This window comes from Rhipicephalus microplus, chromosome 2, assembly GCF_043290135.1.
Source record: "Rhipicephalus microplus isolate Deutch F79 chromosome 2, USDA_Rmic, whole genome shotgun sequence".
NCBI classification, from domain to species: domain Eukaryota; kingdom Metazoa; phylum Arthropoda; class Arachnida; order Ixodida; family Ixodidae; genus Rhipicephalus; species Rhipicephalus microplus.
In genome coordinates this window covers 196,999,272-197,020,972 of record NC_134701.1, presented here as the reverse complement: position 1 = coordinate 197,020,972, position 21,701 = coordinate 196,999,272, and the positions used below count along the sequence as shown (strand labels likewise).

Genomic DNA, 21,701 nt, shown 5'->3' with positions numbered 1-21,701 from the left:
TGCAACGCCGGTTCAAGTAACCTCCCGTCGAGCCGCAGAAGCAGGATACAGGGAGGAGGGTGAAGGCGTTTGCCATCAGTCTAGAATATGTCTGCACTGAGGGTCGCCGGTTCTGCGACGACCACGGGCTGGTTACAGACAAGTTTTGGCCACTTATGGTCGCCCATTCGCACTGTGAATTTCACGGTGTTTAGTGGGTACGTTGGGCAATGTAAGAACGAACATCGAAATGTTTTGCATATTCGAAAAGTGCGCAACACGCGTTCAGAGTTGATATATCTGGTATGAAACACTGCATTATTACATGGCAGTGACAATTTGCACTTTTTAGGGGCCGAGCTCCTTAGGCCGAGGGTCTGTCGCTCCTCTGTATGTATGTATGTATGTATGTATGTATGTGTGTATGTATGTATGTATGTATGTATGTATGTATGTATGTATGTATGTATGTATGTATGTATGTATGTATGTATGTATGTAGCCACCTTCAGTTTAGTTTACGAACGGTTCAATAGATGTTGTCGTGCGTCCAGAGTGATATCAGTTTCCGGGAAAAAAATCACAGCATATTCATGAGTGAACGAGGCTGAGTGGGGCGGAGGGTCCGTCCATGCGTCCCGACGGACAGAGGCACGAACGTACGGATGGATGGAAGCACGGACGCACGGGTGAACGCATGAACGAGCGGACAGAAGCACAAACGAACGCATGGACGGAGGGAAGCATGAACAGATGGACGCACGGATGAAGGAAAGCACGGGTGTGCAAACAGACGGACGGATGCATAGACAGACCCCTGGATGGACGCACGGAAAGGCAGATGGACATACGAACGCACGGAAGCATTGACGGACAGACAGACGGACGGCCGTACGAATAGACGGCAGGATGCATGCACGGACAGACAGACGGACGGCTGCACGGACGAATGGAAGCACAGACGCATGGACAGACGGGTGAACGGACGGACGGTAGGACACGTGGATGTACGGATGGACACTTTGCCCCACTCATCATCATTCACTTGGTGAATATGCTGTGATTTGTTTGTTTAGTAGCCTGCCTCGGGGAATACTTAGTTTTCACTAGAAAGACGCCGTTATGCTACATGTGCGACGCTTTTATTTGGATGCAGTTGAAAGTACAGAAAATGAACACGACGCTGATAGTGCCATTTTGCTACCAAAACATAATCAAAGTTCAGATGAAAAAGGAGACTATGACAACTCAGGCGCTTTCACTGTGAGAAGCTTGGGAAATTAATGTAGATCAGCTAATTGGAGCCTTTATTCCAGCATAAACTACTTCTCACGTACTTTATTTCAATGGCAAGACCAGGAAACTCAGTTATCTAGAGCGTAACTGTGCTTCGGTTGACCGCCTAATAGTTATCTGTACGCGATATAATCGTAAAATTATGAGTCAGGATAGGAGAGCAATACGATTCAACGACAATAATTAGCCCAGTTTTCCCCCATACAAGTATCCAGAAAGAAGTAATGCTAGAATGCATCCATATATCTCAAATCTAGGTATTTAGTGCCGAGAGAAAACGGACCGCAATGAAAAAACAGTAATACTGCCGCAGACAAAGTGATCCCTTTTTACTATTACTCATGAGGAAAATGCACCAGTTGCATGTTTTTTTAGGTAAATTGGACCAAAATAAATGCCGTAACAGAAAAAAAATGCTTTCCTTCAGTACAGCCAGAAGATCCTTTCGGTGATTCTTGCGTTTAGGCAGAGAAAAAAAAACATTCGCATGCGGGAATTTTGTGTGCTCTGCTTTATGCCATGGTTAGCCATGATCTGCGCCGCCGCCGGAACCTTCACTCAATGCGCCCTCTCGCGATAGCCGGGTGCGCGAATTGATACTGCTTGGTTTTGCTGGGAAGCACGGCGATTGGGATAGTCGGAGACAAACACGCGGTGCACCCACCATCTCGGAGGCCATGGGCGTACATTATTACAAACTTGTCTAACTCGTTGCTCATACGTTTAGCACTCGCTGCTCTAATGATCGCTGTTTTACCAGTCGCAAAAACACTGGGATATCGACGAATGGCAAACACGCAAGGATGCTTGAACTGAAAGCGCATTTTCAAGACGGTAGTCTTTATCTTATATTTGAACGAATAAATTTTAATCTGTCTGCTTGTCTGTCGGTCACACGATTCAGCCACCCGGGAAAAGTTTAAGGACTTGCTGACGCCCATGCATATTGAACTGGTGACCGCGTTGATGTGAACATTGTCCATCAAGAAGCAAATATTACGTATATCTGAGGCGTAACACCTATACGTATTAGGTGGTCTGTGTTTTACTAGAAAATGTACAAATATATTATTCTAAATACCGTAATATTTCTTGCGCTCCGCTGAAAATGTAACGCTATGCACGAAAAACCTGGTTTTTCTAACACTGCGCTGAGAATGCGGTGCTGCACACAGAAAGGCGCTCTGCCGACGATTGGGTGCTGCCACCTTGCAGCAGCCCTGGGTTCAGAAGCACATGTTGCCCGATATCACTGCCAGATCGCGTCCGTATCCCACGCAACGCCTTCTCTTATCTCTTCAATGCCAGCCAGATCAAGCCGAATCAACATAGATAGAAGGCGCTGTCTCATGCAAGGTAAAAAGTAAACAACAGCTTGGACGGCAGAAGACATACCGCCTCTCGACGACACATGCAGCCAAGAACTCAGATATGTGGCCAATGTTTTTGTCCCTCTTCGACGTGCCATCACTGAAGTATTTCATATAAATAATAAACATCTTGCAAGTGAACGTTCCAAATGTTGGTGGGCGAGCATTTTAAATGCATTTAGAGATCGAAAGATAGAAACAAAGCTATAAAGAAACAAGAAATCGCATCAATCTTGTACACATACACAAATAAGAGAGAATAACAGCAATTTTGGGGGATCGACGTGTCAAAACCATGGACGTTGTAGTTGTGAGGCAGTGAGGGGGCCGCTCAATATATTCAACCACATGGGGTTCCTTACCACCGACTTCGATCATAGTACGAGGCTGCTTCTTGCACTTGGCCCTCATCGAAATGCAAACAATATCATCGGTAGTCGAACCGACAACCTCTATCCTAGTGGCGATACAACTCATCCTGCTAGGCTAACACGGCAGCTAAGTCAGAAATACTTTACGAGTTGTGAGTGACGTTCGAGGCATACCGAATTTTCATACGTGTGGAGAAATAATTGCGATAGAACATTCACAACCAGTTACCAGTTAATTTCTCTCACACGCAAGAGACAGCTAAGATGTAGCAATTACGCGAAAGACGTCTGTGTGCGGCACTCGATGGGACAGCGAAGGACGGTGGTCGGCCTCAGGGTCTTCTCACAAATGTAACGAGCGCCTAGCGTGCTCACCGCCGGTATTCGGGTCTACAAGCGCCGGCAAGGCTCACTGTGGTCAACGTTTATGGTATCACTGGCGGAATATTTCATTGTTACAAAAAGCCACAGGACATCGAGCGTTCCTCCGTGAAAGCTCATGATCTTCCAGGTCACGCACGAGGACTCTAAAGGTGACTTTTAACGGCCATGGTGGCACCATTAGATTCATTGTTGAAGAACTAGACTTCAACGCACCTTGCAGATATGCATGGAATAACAGGTAATATTTTTAATGCATGTTAAAAGAGAAAAAAAACGCCCCACCGCAGTGGTCTTGTGGCTAAGGTACTCGGCTGCTGACCCGCAGGTCGTGGGCTGAAATCCCGGCTGCGGCGGCTGCATTTCCGATGGAGGCGGAAATGTTGTAGGCCCGTGTGCTCAGATTTGGGTGCACGTTAAAGAACCCCATGTGGTCGAAATTTTCGGGGCCCTCCACTACGGCGTCTCTCATAATTATATAGTGGTTTTGGGACGTTAAACCCCACATAATAATCAATCAATCAAAGCCACAGTGTGACAGTTCAAAGTGAGGGCCACCTGTGAAGACTCTTGAAATTCGGACAGCTGTAACTCACCTAGTAACGCCGGTAGGAGTTTTCACAGCGAGACTTCATTAGCAACCCTACCGATTTACCCCGGAAGTTTCGTAGTCCTACAACGTTGCTTCTGAGACATGATTCTTGGTATGAACTTCTTAGGCCTTCATGGTGCCGTCATCAACCTGATATTAAAGTCGATAACACTACCGACAGAATAAGCCCCGCCACCGCACACGTCATCAGTAGGGCACGCCTTGAATGTGCTTGGAGACTAAGTCACCATTCCTCCTCACTCCAGTGTCAGTATTTCTGTCGGCACTTCTGAGTACCAGCATTAACAGACATGCAAGGCTTCGTTGAGGGTGAGCAGCACCTGTTGATCAACCGTGAAATTCGCATTGCCAGAGAAATAGCCGAGCTGCGAGGAGGTAACGCAAGAGTGAGGCTCACGAACTTCATCAACGAGATCAAGCACGTGAGCAGAAGCAAAATGGTTACCTACATCGTAGAGATACTGGTAGCCAGCAACGCTTCCACTCTCGCTGGGTCTACCAAACCTGCTACGACGAACCAAGCTTGCCAACTAGTTTTTCACGTTACTGAAAGCCTTCCGACGCATAAGCAAGAACAACTGACAACTCTGCTCCGACAATACAAGGAGTGTTTTTCACCGTCGTCAAGAATTTCGCAGAACCCTGTCGCCAAACATTGAATCCTAACAGAAGAGAGTGCCAGGCCACTCCGTCAGAGCCCGCACACAGTGTTTATGCGAGAACACAAGGCCATATAGAAGCAAGTCGACGAAATGCTACGCGGTGACATTATTCAGCTTTCAAAAAGCCCATGGGTGTCATCCATTGTGTTAACCAAAAAGAAGGAGGGAAACCTACTATTCTACGTCGACTATCGTTGCCTAAACAAAATCACGAAGAATGACGTGTACCCTCTCCCCCGTACACACGACGCCCTGGATCGACTTCCCAACGCGAGGTACTTTTCTTCGATGGACTTCAAGGCCGGCTACTGGCAGATTGAAATTGATGAGAGAAACCTAGAAAAAACCACCTTCATAACAGCGGACGGCTTGTTCAAGTTCAAGTTCATGCCCGTAGGGGTTTGCTCGGCACCCTGGACTTTCCTGTGAGTCATGGATACAGTACTAGCTGGCTTTACTGCCATCTCTTCAATTCTCGCTGCATTGTCTACCTTACACATGGATTTTGGTGCCACCGTCACGAGTTTTATCATTGCCGTTAAGTATCTTTAACAACTAAACAAACAGTGCTACAGTAAATACAGACTCATTCTCATGAAAACGGTAGGGTTCTTACATTCAACGTTTCTTGACCTTACTCATTCGAGTCAATTTTTAAAGAGGTAAGAAAGCCTATGTACAACAGCCCAAGGTGAACGCGTCCGTGGGTCTTACGTAGAATCATCTATACGTGGCAAGAAAGACTCAGCGAAAATAATAATGTGAATTTGAGGGCTCGTGTCTTCGTTTCACGCCGCCTGAAAGAAAACCAGCAGATAATGAGGGCAGAGAAAGTGTATACGGGACGTTAATCGTACTGTTTTAAGTGTGTTGTGGTAATTGCAGAAAGTAAAGATGACAGAATGACAACTTGCTGAGGTAGGGGCCAAATTCGGAGTTGTCTTTCCGTACACTTGACTTTATTCGCATACCTACCGCGATTACCAGGATACAATTAAATCAGTACAATTAAAGTCCCCTATATGCCTTCCTTGCCCTCATTATCAGCTGGTTTTCATTAAAGCTGCGTAACCAATGAAAGTGGCACATGCGCAGTCATTTTTAGAGTACCATATTACCATGAATATATATCATAGTTGCAAGCGAGCTGTCGGTGGATTATAATTTATTCGACAAGAGATGAGTTGCCTCTACTAAACACCTTAATCATTGGGACTATCACGTGCTTAAATCACGAGGGAAAAGTGTGAGAGTATGCGAGGTTTTGATTCAGTACCGAGAGCAAACAGCTACAACCACGAACTGATTTTTTTCGTTTTAAGAGCGCCTGCTTGGAAGTAAATCATTCAAAGCACAAAAATTAAAGCAAGGAGAAAACGTACTATGGTTTGCCGCAGTAATAAAAGGTAGCAGCCTATTTGTACCTATTTTCAACAATTACAAATTCTTTGTTGAGCTACATTTGTGGGGATAATATAATATTCCGCGTTATAAGTGTGTGCTTGTGCCTAGAGAAAAGAAGATTCAGCAAGAAATGAAAAGGACCTAGCCATTTAAAAAAAACGGAAATAAACTTAGACGCACTCAATTTCTCGCACAGCTAATGAGGTCTCCACAGTTCTCAGAGCGCCAAAAAAAGTCACAGCTTTGCCGCAAAGGCGAAGCAATGTACGTGATAGCAACAAATTCGAATGTCACGCAAAGAATAGCAAGCAGGTCGAAATGTGCCCCATATTGCTCACGCAGAAATGATGCTCGAAACGTAATCACAGGTACAGATGAACGCGAATAACTTCTGACAAACGGTAAATATTCTGCAAAACGCGCATAGCCACTGGATAACTAGCTGTGTCTCAAGAAGCTTCCTCGGTGGCTATGTATACTCGTACGCATATTGTCAAGTGCAGTTCTTGACTGTGGCAGGGTGATTCGACAAAATCAATTTCACCGAAAAGGTAGAGCAGTGATTGTGATAGCGACAAATTGCAATGTTATACGAAGGGGACTGGAAGTCAACTCATTCAGATCCAATCTCCCATAACTCTACAAAACACTGGTGTAAGAGAACACAGCCACTCCAGGTACCTTCTTGGCACCGTTTTTTTCGTGTTGAGAGCGCAGCCCATAGAAACTCCCGCCTGCTTTCGGGGCGCAAGGCGTGCGCTGATTGTTCCCGCGATAGCAAGGCAAGCATAAGCGTCCCCCTCCCCTCCCCTTTTTGTTCACTCACGAGATAAGCGCACGTGCAGACGACCGAGGCCAGAAATGTGATGTTCGCTCAGCAGAAAGAGGAAGGTGGCGCATCCTTCTTCGTGTATATATACACACATATACATATACGTGAATGATGATGGTGGCAGCTACAGCAAAAAAAAAACAGCCTATCGCAATAAATAGGTGACAAACAAAAGAACCCTCACATTATAAGACGGCCATACTATCGTGGTTTACGTTTATGAAGCGTCTTGCGGTTCTTTTTTTGTTCGTCGATCAAGGGCACATAGTAACTCACGAATAGGAAGCATGCAATACCATGCATGCTCGCATATTTTCTGATTCTCGTATTCGCGTTCGCTACTTCCTCAATAATTTGTAAGCATCACACGCCTTCTCCGGTATTCTACCTCACATATTTCCACGCTCCACTGCAGACACCAGTCTACGCTCACCCACCGCTTAACCATACGGCTCTTCAGACAGAGTAGAGCACCCATCTTATTGCTGAAGCGTGTCATGTTTGTTATATATATTCTACTCACATAAACCCATCTAGAATACAAAAGTTTTATTTTCGATTTTTACTTACTTTACTTTGTTGACCCTGTGGGTGTTATCAGGCCTTACGAGATATTCAAAAAAAGAAAACACGAAGGACACTTAAGCTTCACCTTTAGGAGTGTTATTAGGCCTACCTGTCACAAGCATACGATGCCCTGAACATATTCCGTCCCTTCTTTTTGAAATTTACAAGGTGGCTTTGTATGCGGGTATATTAGAGAGAACAGACTCACATAAAAAGAATAACAATGACAATAGTAGCAATAATTACAGTCATACCATACAGCGGAAATTGTTCTGCTTATAATAATAATAATAATAATAATAATAATAATAATAATAATAATAATAATAATAATAATAATAATAATAATAATAATAATAATAATAATAATGATATTCATAATGCCTGGGTTTTACGTCCAAAGCCATCATATGATTATGAGAGACGCTGAAGTGGAGAGGTTCGGAAATTTAGGCCATCTGGTGCTGTTCAACGTGCACCGACGCTGCACAGCAGGCAGACCTATACCATTTCACTTCTACCGTAATGCGACCGCCACGACCGGGATTGTACCCACGACCTTCCGGTCAACAGTAAGGGTGTTACTCTGCTAGTTCTTATTATTATTGTGTCTGACAAAAAAAGACCAGTCCTTAAAATATTCCCTCCTTCCTTTAATTTATGCTGGTAGAATATCTGTGCATTTCGTGGAGAAATCTTACTTCTGAATTGATTGACAACTTTGCATCCAAGTTGGAGTGAGGCCCAGTGAAGATATTTACGTCTGGGTGTAACTCTAGCATCAGGGCACTCCATCGCGCGCGGGCATAGTTATCTCGAATGGCTTATTCTTTCGTACAATGCAAGTGTACCGCACCGCACTTAGCTGCTTTACACTGCAATTTTATCACGCACCACGTTACATCAAATATATTTGATCCCCGAAGATATCGCGAGACAGAATCTGTGGTGCAACTTAACAACACCTTCTTTTATCTTTTCCGTGACGTACCAACTTAAGAAGCGTAATTCTTTCCGACATATTTCATGAAAGGTACTGCTGCTTTCTTTCACGCTTCAGTTAAAAATTGAAAAAGGCATATAAGGAGACGCCAGCAGAATGGCTCAAATCAGAGTTTCACAGAAATAGTTTTGACACACTTGCACTCTTCGAAGTTGGTTAGCATGTAACCAGTTCTTCATTTATGCATAAATGTGACCTCTCAGCGCAAAAGGACATCACATAAAAACAAATGTGGGCCCATGTAAAACAATACGGGGACCGCTGGCCATTTATTATCTGAAGTAAGTAATTGTCGAATTCAGTCCAAAGCAGCCTAGACACCGCCACTTAGAGAAATCTGGGGGAAAACTCGACCTCAAGTAAATGCAAATATACGTGAATCGCCTTGCTCATAATCGTATCAACAAATACATAAGGGCAAAAAGAAAAGATGCAAATTGGTTGCTAATCCTTCGGTAAGCCCATCTCACAGGAAAAAAAAAAATGATATGATTACGACTCTTCACTTTTTGTTGTCTGACCACCTTGTTATCGCATTATTCAAACAAGTTTTTCGTGCACGTTGAGGAGATAAAAGCAAATCTCTAGACTGCTCCATCTCGAAGGAGGCGCAATCTAATTTGGTTGGACGGATGTTTGGCAGATCAGATTTATACACAGGCAACCCCCCGACTAGCTAAATCAATGCAAATGTCAGCTGTTCTTGTGAACGCAATATTTGCTAGCGTGGAGATCCCACATATTTTTTTCTCGCCGTCACCTCTATAGCACTCAAAGTGCGACCTGCATCTTTATTTTTCCCGACGTATTGCTGTTGATGTTCCCTGTGGGAGCTTTGGACCTTCACAGGTGAAATATGACTCAACATGTCAGATATTTACCATGAATAACAAGGCTAAGTGGCATCAAAATACTTTTACGTTGTGGAATTGGGTTTGTTTCTTTAGGCCAACTGCTCAACTTTTCTACCACAATATCTATATATATTCTTTTTATGAACGTTATTGTAGAAATTTTATCATGAGTCTGTAGAATCAGATTACATGGTACCCATCACCTGCCCCTACTAGGAGTCTGTTTAGATGAAAGACTAAATCTAAAAAATAATAAATATTCTCTATTAGATTATGCAAAATCATTTCTTGTTTCAGCATAGTTTGGTCTTGTAATTGTTTTAGCGTGCTGAGGGTTGACATATCACACACTGAAATGAAGGCCACTGTTTCCTTCTTAGTCTTTTGTGTCAAAACTTCAGCCATTGAGACGCCATCCCTTAAAAATGTATTTTTTTATGTGAGAGATGTTGTAAATTTTGCGGGGTCCACAAAGTTTGATAGGATATAAATATTCCACGTCTCTGAAATACAGTGTATATTCACTTGTCGAAAATTAAATTTAGCTTGACGGAACGTTGCTGAAAATGGTGTATTGTGCAAGAATTTTCAGAATAATTTCTAACCATGCAGCCTCGCGTCTTTTGTCGCCTTCATGGTTTCATCTCGGAGAGCAATTGTCCGTTCTGCGAAAACAAAAACGTATTTAACGCAGAAAACGCACGACAGTAAACACTGGGACGAGATAAGCACCGGAGAAGTGTTGATTTTTTTTTTTGTGCTCTTGGCGGTGGTCGCACATTCCATGGCCAACACTTTAGGCGCAAAACTCCTTAGCCCCGAACCCCACCATCTCCGCCGTCGCCGTCGAAGCTCTCTACACCCGACAAGCACGCCGAGCAAAACAATAATTACGTGCTCCCAACGTGCGCAGGCGTGGCAGCAGATAGCTCGCGCGGTGCTGCACACACATACGCTCACTTTCTCCCACCACCGAACGCAGCACACGCTCTCCCTATCCGCTCCCCACTTACCACCTTTATGAACGCCAGCAGTGAGATCAGGAGCGCAGTCGTTTGCGTCCCATTTCTAAAGAGCTTCGCTCATCGGTTTCATTCGTAGATGAAACAACTGCTGTTTTTTTTTTTTTAGGGGCGAAGCTTTTTAGGGCGTGGGCTGTGCGTCCCCTGTAGCCTGTATGTAGCCACCTCTAGTTTAGTTCTTGCAGTGTTCACTAGATGGCGGTACCGTCTCCTGTATGTAGCCACCTCTCGTTTATTTCTTGTAGTGTTTACTAGATGGTGGTACTTGTAGCTGATGATGAAAAGATGCAAGATGTTATAAACTAGAAAGCGGTACTTGTAGTTGATGAAAGACGCGAGATCTTATAAAATAGGAATGATATCACATATGGCGCGTGTCATTGGTTGAAGGCAATCGTTCGATTTAGTGCGGTGACGTACGCTAGGGGGAGCGATGTAATAAAATCGAGTGGGCAAAATGTACAGAGGATTCATGGTTTACCAGGTTTACCTCCGGAGCTTCGCCCACTCATCATCATTCACTTCGTGGATATGGCGGAATTTTTTCACCTACGTCTTACCAATTGGGTCATAAAACTGCACCGATAAAGTGGAAGCATATGCTATTATAGTTTATCTTTTTATTACTTCATGCACCTTAAAGCTGTATTTATTGTACGTTCAGTCTGCTGCTCTCAATAACAGGTGACATAATATGTGCAATAATTAAAAACGTAAACAAGCTCTTCTTAACTGACAATATTTTACTGCGTGGTAAACCACATACATTTAATGCTTATTTTTCTTTGTTCACAATGTTGTTGTTAGCAATGGTGTAAGTTCACAATGGTGTATTGTTCACAATGGTGTAAGTCACTATGACAACGCCACTATGGGCTCTGTGTAGCATGTCCGTATTTGCATTCTCACTTCGTCTGTTGGGTAGCCTATATCAATAAATTTCTGTTGTTTTTTGTTTTTTTTACGTGCAGGTATTAACTGCGTAAACCGGAATACACTGGGCAGCGAAACAGGGACTTCCTCTGTCATCTAAAGAGCAGGTGAGTGTTTGCACAATTTTTCACCTAGGTAACTAGAAAATCACAGTAGTACATTGGATTGCTGTAAAAGTTTTCTTACTGTCAGGTGGTCATCAGGCAATGCAGCCAGTCATAAAACGTCGATGCACGCTAAGTAGCCTTGATTACTTTTGGCTATTTCGCTCAAGCGATCTCACGTCAGTTGTAGAAAAAAATACAAGCGTACAGTACATACAACACCGATGAAAAGACATGTCCGCATGTCTTTCAACTCGGAACGCAGGGCGTCTGTTCGGTACTTTCTCGTGCATGTATATTCATTTATAATTAGTGAATGAGCGACGGGATAACTCGGATCTAAAATTGTGATCTCAACGAAGTATCTAATTGAGATCTAAAATTTTCCATCAAAATGGCCTTTGGGAAACCGGAACAATTCTTCGCACAAAACATTGATCTTGGTGTGTAGATTTATTTAAAGTTTAGTACCCATGCATCTTGGTGTGTTATGACACCGTCACCAATTCTGCTTGAATGTTTTAGCCTAAGCAAAGCACCATGTTGTGAAGCGCTGTATAGATAAAAACGGGGCTATAATCACGTCACTCTACTTAACGTGACAAGCCCACACAGCCGCACGTAGTGGATAGGGGTTGTCTTCGCACATATATGTTATCTAACTGGGCTATGGATTCAAAACTTCCTGCATCAACTTTCATCGTTCCTCTCGAATACACACCACATTTGCGCATATATGTATTTCAAAAGTAACACTAACTCTTTACATTTTGAAAAAAAGCAACGTTTCGGGCGTTTGAAATTATATGTAAGGGTGCATGGAGTGATACCGTTGTGCGTTGTTAAGAGAATGGCAAACTCAAGCAAAGCCAAGCGGTGTCAAGCCAGAAGAAGCCAAGACGAGAGAAGAAAAAGCGGAGCCGGAGGGCGAACACAACATCCGGACAAGCACGTGAACATTCCATGTTCTTGCCCCGAAGTTGTCTCCGCTCCCGCTCTCGCCAAGCGACAACGGCGACGTCTCCGTGACGAGAAAGGAAGGACGTGTTTGCCGGCACAGTGACGGCCAAGACATGCCCTGCGAAAGAAAAAAAAACAGATCAAAGCGAACAAGTGAGACAGATGGCATGCGTGAGATTCGTTCAGAAGTGGCGAATGTCGTCGCGTAAGCGCTATGGCAGGCTCGGCCAACATGGCCATCGTAGGAAGAGTCTTCTACAGTGAACGCTGTTGCAGCGATTGAATATTCCGGGAAATAGGAGACCCAGGAAAATGGTGTTGCTAAGTATTAATGATCGTAATGGTCAGTTACGTGATACGTAGCGGTCGTTCCCTAATTTACGATACTGTCTTTAAAAATTCCGCCCACTAAATGATTCATGAGTTGCAAGGAAAGCGGACAGTGACGACAAATCGTTTCTACAGATCTTACAACTAACGTTCTCTGTAGCCCCGCAGCGATGGTCTAGTGGCTAAGGTACTCGGCTACTGACCCGCAGGGCGCGGGTTCGAATCCCGGCTGCGGCGGCTGCATTTCCGATGGAGGCGGAAGTGTTGTAGGCCCGTGTGCTCAGATTTGGGTGCACGTTAAAGAACCCCAGGTGGTCTAAATTTCCGGAGCCCTCCACTACGGCGTCTCTCATAATCATATAGTGGTTTTGGGACGTTAAACCCCACATATCAATCAACGTTCTCTGTAGAAATAAGCATTGTGATATCAAATCACTTAAGACAAACTTACCCTGGTCAACTCGGTACAGTATTGTAAAAAAGAATTCAAAGAAATCATTTCGCCTAATTGTCCTAGAACAAGCTTGAGTATTAGAGGCTGTGTAGAACACTCATCCAGGAGAATGTTCATTAGGCAATAATGATAAAATCGTGAGTTGAAAAAAACAAAAAAGAACCTGTCTTCTGCCTTTAAGACAAACGGGTGCAGCGAGAGCGATGCATATTTGCCGACGCGAAGATGCGTAGTGTTCATTGTTCTCGTTCTTGCGTGTTGAGGAACATCAAAATGACGACGAATATTCACCAAGTCCTTCCGTCATTGCCGTCGCCACAAATAAGAAGTTTCATGACTAATTTCAAATCTGCAAATCGTGAACGTCTAGTGGCACGCTAATCAAAATGGGCCAATCAGCAGCTTTCCAACCAAACAACTGCATAAGCGTACGAAACACATGATAGGTAAAGAGTGAAAACCAGTTGTCTAATATGGCTGCTGGCGGCTCACTTCTGCGTCACGTCAACTCTGTGCGCAAGCGATGGTGAGACTTTTTCCCGCTCCGCGCGGATAGCCTGGCGAGTGCTTAGGCACATTGCCTTCCTGCTGTTTATTTAACGTGCCTGCGTGCTCTCCCAAGGAAAAGAAACAATGCCAAGAAAATGCGGAGGAGCACGTCCAAGGTTATGCTTTTCGATCGTAAGTTTATATGTGCAAACAAGAAAGACCCTAAATCACACGCCCCTTAGCTTTTTGAAAGCGTAAACAGACAGCGTACAGATCAGCACGGAAAAAGTCTATACAGTTATATATAGGCAAGTTTTCTGCGGTAGCGCTCGTAAAAAAAAAAAAACTTTAGCTCTTGGCTTTCTCAAAGATGCGAATAGGCTTATACGTAGCACTAGTTTTTTTTTTTTATCTCTCCGCTTCCCTGGTGGTACAGAGTCAGGGTGGTAAACTGTGCTGCTGTCAGTTTTTGTCGCGTCTATCACTTCTATGATCTGGTCACAATCATTGACTCTATTCTCGACTGCCTATATTCTGGACAAGAGATCCCACCAGAACTATTTCTTTCCACTGAAGATATATATCTTATTCAAAACTTGTCATTACAACGTTCTTTCTTGAAACATTCATCGGTGTCTTAGCATGCAGTTTTGCACACTGTCAACCTTAACATCACTGTTATCTGAGCCGCCCTCGAGTTCGGACCACATTGAATGGGTCTAGTAAAAAGTTTCTTCGAGTGAATGCCAATATGTTCTTTTTATTTCTGTAGTTATTGCCTAACCATGCTTTATGACAATTGTAATCCGGTCTTCATCCTCAGCTATTGACTGTAATATTAATGGGACTAATCAGCGTTATCGTTGTATTTCTTCACGATTTGACTGGAGATAAATCAGGCAAGAGGTGCGGTAAAATATATATGTTCTCCAAGTTCCCGTCATTATCGAATAATCATTGCCCAGGCTTTGCACTGCACTCGAAGCTAAGTTTGGTCTACAGTTTTTCCCTCCCCCTTTTTTTTTCACTTTTTTGCCTAGTGACTTCATGCCAGCTTTGTTTTTCTCTTTCTTCGACGTTATAGACAATGCTTCGAGGAACGCACGAATCATAAGTGCCGGCTAGTTGAAACAAGAGAAATCAAATGCGCCGATAAAATGGCTCGAGAGCTTTACAGAATTGTCGAATTAGGCTCACCTTCCGGATCGCCGGTGAAACAATTAGATTTATTTGTACCGCTCCGCCTTTTCCTTAGCGCACTCCTTCGTTGAATTTCAGGGCTTGTACCGTGCTGCTCTTTGTATAGATTCTTCGCTTAGTGTTTGCTTTCTGCCAAGTTGGCAGTCATTGTGATATTGAAGAACGATCAGGAGATGCAAAAAAAAAGATAACATAAGCAAGAAGCACTCAGGTCAATTCAGCCTCTTGATTTTATTTCGGCCTAGTCACTGAACAAGCACGCAGTTTTTTTAAAAAGTTTAATATTGTTCTATCGATGAGGCATTCAAGCCGCCGCTTCGCCATTCCGGCTAAAATTCGAAGTGCCAGAAACGCTCAAGCCCACTGCATTATCTATTTTCAAGCGCTCACAGAGTGAAGCAGTACCAATTTGACACGTTGGTATTAACTCACGCTAGTTAAACGCAGCGCTTTTAAATTACCTTTACTCCGGTATTAATTAATCTTGGGATATGATTAAATTAGTGCACCATGAAATACAGCGGTGTGGTCTATTTGTTATGTAAGGTACATCCTAATCATATGCATATAGCGCACGTCTCGCCAATAAATGACTGATGCTGGAGCATGGTACACTCTTGAAGCTCACGGCTGAATTTATTTTCTATTATACATTCACTGCTGTTCGTTGTTTTTCGCATTAGCCTTGTTCTTTCGTAACAAGCACCCTTATTTTACGCAATGTTGAAGCTAAAACGATCCATCAGATGGCTGTTCTCGCGATCACTAGCAAGAAAAATTCCCGATGTTTTTTTTTTTTTCGTTTCGTGCGTTTTTCCTGTTCTGGGACCATGCATTGCAGTTGTATTTTTTTTCCTATTACCTGTTGCTTCGCAAGATTTTTCTTTAAACTTCTATGTTACTACCATCTTGCTACTACCAGCATGTAAGTTAATTTCGTTTTTCTCCGTTTGGTCTTTCAACAGAACGACATTTGTGACATTGCCTTAAATTGTAGCGCCTGGAACTCAACGCTCACTTTCATCGGTGCTACCTAACTCCACCGAAACACGAAAACAACTGCGACGACAAACAATTTATAACTGTTAGGCGTTCCAAACGGTTGGGTTCGACCCTCGCGAAACTGGTTCCCGAACTCCGTGTTTCATAATTCGTGGAAAACGCGTCCTTGGGAGCGACTCCTTGGGAGCGACTTCTTGGGAAGCTTACGAGTGCTGTGAGGCACGTGTTTACTCGCAGTGAGCCATCACACACACAAACGCGCGAATAGGTTAGTCCATATTATGTCAGCCTCCGTTATACGGCCTCGGAAAGTTGTGCCGTATAGAAAGAGGGAAGTGGTTCGCGGACGCGTAAAAGAAGCATACAGGCCATACCGGGGAAGTCCCTCGCCGGACGGCGCTTGTATTGCGCGCCCTCTGGCGTTCCCCGACCCATTCTTCCACCCTGCGCGCCCTTTTGACCTGTTTCCGTTTTTACGACTTCCGGAAAAAAAAGAGTTGTGGATGTTTATGTTGTTGCTAGACGGGCCGTGCACTGCAGTGCTCTCTGCAAGGGGCAGGGCGATGACGAGAGAGTCGTGTCTAGTCCCGGTAGAACTGCCTACAATCTTTCCCCTACTCCCTCGAGACCTTCTACGCGTTCCTAGGTCGAACGTGTCGGGCGCTCACAGTGGTGCGACGTCGTACAAAGGAAGCATACGGCGACCGCTAACTTCCGCAGCCGTACGGCCCCTCGCCGAGCTTGACTCTTGGCCACTCATGCGGTTTCCTCGCGAGCCATTGCGCCCGTTTCCGAATCGCTTTCATTACCACGTTTCCCTCTCCCGCCCTATACTCTCCGAAGATCTTAGTGTATCGCCCTTCGCCTTATCTTTGAGCTTTCTTTTTTTTTTTTGCCGTCTGAACGACTGCATGCCGTATCGTCTCCACCACTGGTTCTCGCGACCCTTCCTGTATCTGTGTATTCCAGCTGCCATTCCCCTTTCGCTCTTCCTTCTACCCAGTCTAAAGTTTCTTTCACGCGTCTTTAGTTTTGTCCCGAAAATGTGCGTCGGTCCTGAACTTTTGCTACCATTGCCACGTCGGGCTCCGTGAGACGGGGTAAAACGAGCGAAAAATGTAGGCCTTTGTAATACCACACTACGAGTCCTTTTTTTTATTTTTTTTTGGCCTTGCTCACCGCTATTATAAGCGTCCATATGAGGTAAGAGGGGCAGCAATGAGAAGTTCGCGCTCGAGTGAGATGTTCGAGCGTTTCCGCGCCCGCCTCTCGGAAGGGAAGCATTAAAGTTTGTCGCCATTTGTAAAAATCGACCCGGTGGGTGGCTGACGGTGCTGGGGCCGTCGTAAAACAAGACTTCCGTTGTTTGCTAGCCTCTTTCTTTCTGCTCATTCTTACTACCATGTTGTGGGGTTTATCTCATCTCTATAGAAATCTCGTAAAAAGCGGCACCCATTGCTCGGCCCGCTTCCATGCGCGACGTAAGCACTTCTATTTCTTGCCAATCTCCAAGTACAGATGGGGATATTAGGCTTCCCGAAGTGTTGGCCGTTTGCTTATCTCTATTTGTTTATCCTTTTTTAGCACTGTTCTAGGCGGCGCGGCGGGCCAGCACGGGAGGGAAGGAGGCACACACGGAAACGGAAGAACGCGGGAAAACACACACAGAGGAAGAGAAACGATCGAGTGACTTCCGTTTATTATGGTTCCTGCCTTAGGCCGCCGTTCGTTCTTACGGAGCCGCAAGGAGCAGACAGTAAGAAAGGATCAACAAATAGGAACTATTGGCACGGTTTGCTTTTACAAATGCCGTGAAAATAAAAAAAATGGAGAGAGGAAAAGCGCACGATGATGAGGCGGAAGAGGCCAAGGTTCTCACTCTGCAGTTTCCTCTTAAAGAGCATTCCAGTGTTTGCGGGCCCATTTCGGGGGCAGCTCCGTACGGCCTGGCCATAAGAGCGCCCGTACGTAACCATTGTGAATAGCCCGGGGGTTTGCGAGCTTGAGGGACACCTACAGTTCTTGAATGAACGGCCCTTCTCCACCAATATTCTTGTTTCTTTTCTTTGTTTTCTTAGTGTGGAGAGAGACTTGTTTGTATTTTAATGGCTTTCTTGTTTATATATATGCGTGCGATAACAATGAAACATCGATTTGATTCGCTTCAACGAGCGTGAGGCAATACCGCGAGCACAGCTATATTGACTAATCGGGATAAGTGCGCGTCAACCGATTCCTAGATAAAACAAGATTATGAGCAAGCAGATTTGTGAACCTAATTTAGAGTGGCTCTAGTCAACATATGTGCGTCGATATGACAACGCCTGTTATTATGATCAATTTGTGTTGGAGTACTAACAGACAACAATACCAAGAAAAGTATAGTGGATGTTATTAGAAGTAATTGTAATACGAATGCGAAGACACTCTTATAGTTACTCCAATGTTGTAGCAAATTTCGCTGTTTCTGGAAATCATCATAGGATTACGTGTGTGTCTTTATGAAAGAAAAGTTTCTATATGGCATCAGGTGCATGAGCCCGTATGATTTTTTGAGGGCATCGTGACAGCGTGATACTACACACGCTTTAACTTCTTGTGGATATGATAAATCCCACTTTTTTTCTTCACCACGTTTTACTCTTTTAGATCAATATGGCTGTATAGGTTCCTTACTAACTGTTAGTGCAACCACGTTGATATTCTGGAAAGCATCGCTGGTAACTGTTTTGATGGTCTCCGCGAGGTGGCAGCACACATTCACGCTCCAAACTGTTCCCTTGCAAACGCTTTATTTTTATTTTCTCATCAGATTTTGGCATGTTCTCTACTCGATTCAGCATGAAATGAAGGCTTGAAAAGTTTATTTCTTTTGCACGAGTTTCGAAACGTGCAATTATAGTGCATTTGTCTGGTCCTACTCATTCAGTTTTCTCAAAAATGAGTGCAGTGCAAAACTGACAAGCATTCAATGACACATTATCGAAGGCGTAGCCAGTCTTAGATTGTGTATAGCTGGTTGTAGTTGTCACAGTGATTCATGCAGGGAAGTTTTTAGCTGGGAAAGGAGCCGTTAAGCTTAATTAGTGGAAAAACTTTAGACTGTTCCAGGCACGCCCACTACCCACATCTGCTGCTCGAGTTCTGTTATAGGGAGTGGATCTCTACATAAAACACTTAGTCAACTTTATTGGGATAGAGAGTTGGTGTTTGTAGTTTGTGTTCTTTTTTTATTGTATGGCAGCAGCAAGTTCGCATAGAGAAATACAGTTTTTTTTTTCTAAAGCAACTGCCCTTCAATGAGCAGTGGGACACATGTCTCCCACTTTTCAGATACACTCATAAAACAGAGCGCGGCATATTTCCCGCATTTCTTCTCCAGACACGTAACAATAGAGAACTCAAATTATTACATACCATAAGAAGCTGATACAAACTACTATACCACTATCAATTGTTGGCGTGCGTTGTTCATAACATAAGGGCTCATAAAGGGGGGCTTTTTAATGATTTTGTCGATTTTTTTTTCAAATATAAATTTAGTTCGAAGGATATATTCCGCGCATCACATACACATTTATTTGAGACTGTCAAGTGCGCAAGTTCTTAAGCGGTTTCGATGAACTGTATCAGCACGTGTCCCGAAGATGACGCCCCACTGAGTTTTCCGCCGTCCCTGTATTTCTTCCGATGTCACGTGCGCGAGACTAAATCTTGAGCAAGTTGGTTATATCTTATGATGGACTGGTAGTGTAACCACACACTGACAGAGCAAAGCAGAAACTCGTGACACCGAGTGGATCGGTTCCTTAGCGCCGGTGAAAAAGGTCATTGCACAGCTTTGTGGCGACACCGGTGCAGTGGTCAGGCGGAAAATCCTGTAGCGTAGCCCTTGGGATCTTTGGAGCACGGGTGGAATCAGTAGTTGCAGCTGGTGAAGGGGTTGAAGAAAACAGAAGCTGTCCTTGAGAGGAGGGTGTGCCTTTTTTGTCTGTGTCTATGCTGATACAAGGAGCTGCATTTAAATTACCTGTGCGAATGATTCATTGTAGCTGCAGCTTTTTCATCTGCGTAATTGAGAAAATCTGTTTCAGCGACTCCTTGGAGAACTGAGCCTTTTGAACAATTTATTACAGAACAAAGTGAGACACATGTCTCGGTTTCTGTTCTACGTGTATACGTCAAATCTGGCTTTCTGAAGGTGACAGCTCACCGCATACTCACCATATTCTACCGCATCGACAACACAAAAGAGATTAACAATGACCGCTGTATATTATGCGCGAAAATTTCTTCTATGCTTGCTCCGTAAAAAAAAATTGTACGCATGTGTTCTTCAGCGAAATATACTTTTGCAAGGTTTTCAAACTGACTATAGGTTGCGGACTATACCGCGTCCTTCATCCTGGGTTTTAGTTGTTGATTTCCGGTGATTGATCCTCCCTGCAGTTAAATGTTACCGTTAAACTAAATAATTCTACTGACCTATCTTGAGAGCATATCCTACAAGTATTACGTGTTTCTGATAGGTATTGATAGCATCAGTGCACTACAGCCTGGAATTGCCTTTTTTGTTTTCAAAGAGTGTTATAATCGTTCACGGGGGAAAATAAATATGCAATATGCAAGAGCAAAAAGAAAGACTGCAAAGTGTTTACGTGTAGTATCATTGAACATAGGAAATTTCCGGGAGTTTATTTCTTGATCTGGCACAACCTAATGATAATCAGCAAAAAATAACACGAAAGATGGTATAGAGAGTGCTGATTGTACTGCTTTTAAGTGCATTGTAAGAACTGTGACCTAAATGTAAAAAAAATTATAGTAGACGCAAAAGACAACCCGAGTAGCAAGAGTAGCTGGTCACATAGAGTCAACATAGAGCCAACACAGAGTCAACATAAAGCCAACGTAATGTCACATACAGCAAAAGTACCAAGTCACACTGCCCGTACAGTCACCGTCATATAAGGCACCACGAGACGCCACAAAAGGCAGAATATTCCGGAACTTCGGGCAAGGAAGCCTCGCCCCAATTCAGACGTCTGGTGTTATCTAAAATGTTCTTACGACATGTACTGTGCACTTCAACTAAATACAGTGTTCGCTTGCTGGGAAAGTTGTTGCTTTTGCTTTTTTTAACCTAGTAGTCTCGAAGCTTTCAACTCCGTCATGATCATCATTGGCCATCATTGACTTTTGCTTTTTTAACCTAGTAGTCTCGAAGCTTTCGACTCCGTCATGATCATCATTGACCCTACAGAGGCTCCACGAAGTATTCAACATGATTCGCTTTTTAAGTAAACTAACACAAACATTATACTGATGGACTTCTGCGGCAGAACCGGCATATCCGTATTTTCAAGTTTGACTTGATCTATTCCTACGTTGCATCAAATGTCAATGTATTTAGCATCGGCGGCTGACCCGCGGATCACGGAATCGAATCCCGTCTGCGGCGGTTGCATTTTCGATGGAGGCGAAAATGCTGTCTGTCCGAGTGCTCAATTTTGGGTGCACATTAAAGAACCCCAAGGGTTAGAAATTTCCGGAGACCTCCACTACGGTGTCTCTCATAATCATATGGTGGTTTAGAGACGTTAAACCCCACATTTAAATCAATCAATCAATCAATCAATGTATTTCGCAAGTAAATAGAGTGACGTGTAACTGTACGGATGCAGCGCTGAAATTCCGAACTTCGTCGCGTAATACTCCACTTTTGCGGCCAATTCCGCGTCTGACACTGTGCAATGGCTTTGATTCACATCGAAGCATTATTCTGGGTTTCTTTTTGCTTTTGTTTTTTACCCCGACTTACAGCATATATATGTGCGTCAGTCCATCTTGACTAAGCCTAAGACTTTTTTCGGGG

The 21,701-nt window shown here is 43.9% G+C and overlaps 1 protein-coding gene across 2 annotated transcripts in view; it reads left to right on the top strand.

Annotated features, from left to right (window-relative positions):
- The window catches only part of Octalpha2R (alpha2-adrenergic-like octopamine receptor), a 707,334-nt gene that overhangs the window by 323,920 nt on the left and 361,713 nt on the right, over positions 1 to 21,701 (top strand). For both annotated transcript variants that reach the window (XM_075887215.1, XM_075887216.1), the window contains exon 3: positions 11,326 to 11,394. The gene's annotated coding sequence lies outside the window, so the exon portion shown is untranslated. The remainder of the gene's footprint in view (positions 1 to 11,325; positions 11,395 to 21,701) is intronic.